We start from the raw sequence: 243 nt of genomic DNA on the forward strand, positions 1-243 counted from the left end.
AAAGAAAAGAAAAACAAACAAACAGCCCCCTAACTCTGAAATCAATCTCATTATAAGAATGATAATCATAAACCTTAAAACAACGCAAAAAAGTAATTATAAACCAGTGGGTATTGCCCAAGATAATAAAAACTGGCAACTCTATTGTGTTATTTAACTGCAAAAAGAAAATATTAAACTTAATTCATAAGGAGCTGAAACAAGCTTTGAAGAAGTAAATTTCCTCTTCAGGTCTATGAAGGT

The 243-nt window shown here is 30.0% G+C and overlaps 1 protein-coding gene across 1 annotated transcript in view; it reads right to left on the bottom strand.

Moving 5' to 3' along the window:
- Window positions 1–243, bottom strand: part of LOC119582099 — a 6,037-nt gene that overhangs the window by 3,600 nt on the left and 2,194 nt on the right. The gene's annotated exons all lie outside the window — the stretch shown is intronic.

The sequence above is a fragment of the Penaeus monodon genome, chromosome 15, assembly GCF_015228065.2.
Source record: "Penaeus monodon isolate SGIC_2016 chromosome 15, NSTDA_Pmon_1, whole genome shotgun sequence".
In the NCBI taxonomy this organism is placed as follows: Eukaryota; Metazoa; Arthropoda; class Malacostraca; order Decapoda; family Penaeidae; genus Penaeus; species Penaeus monodon.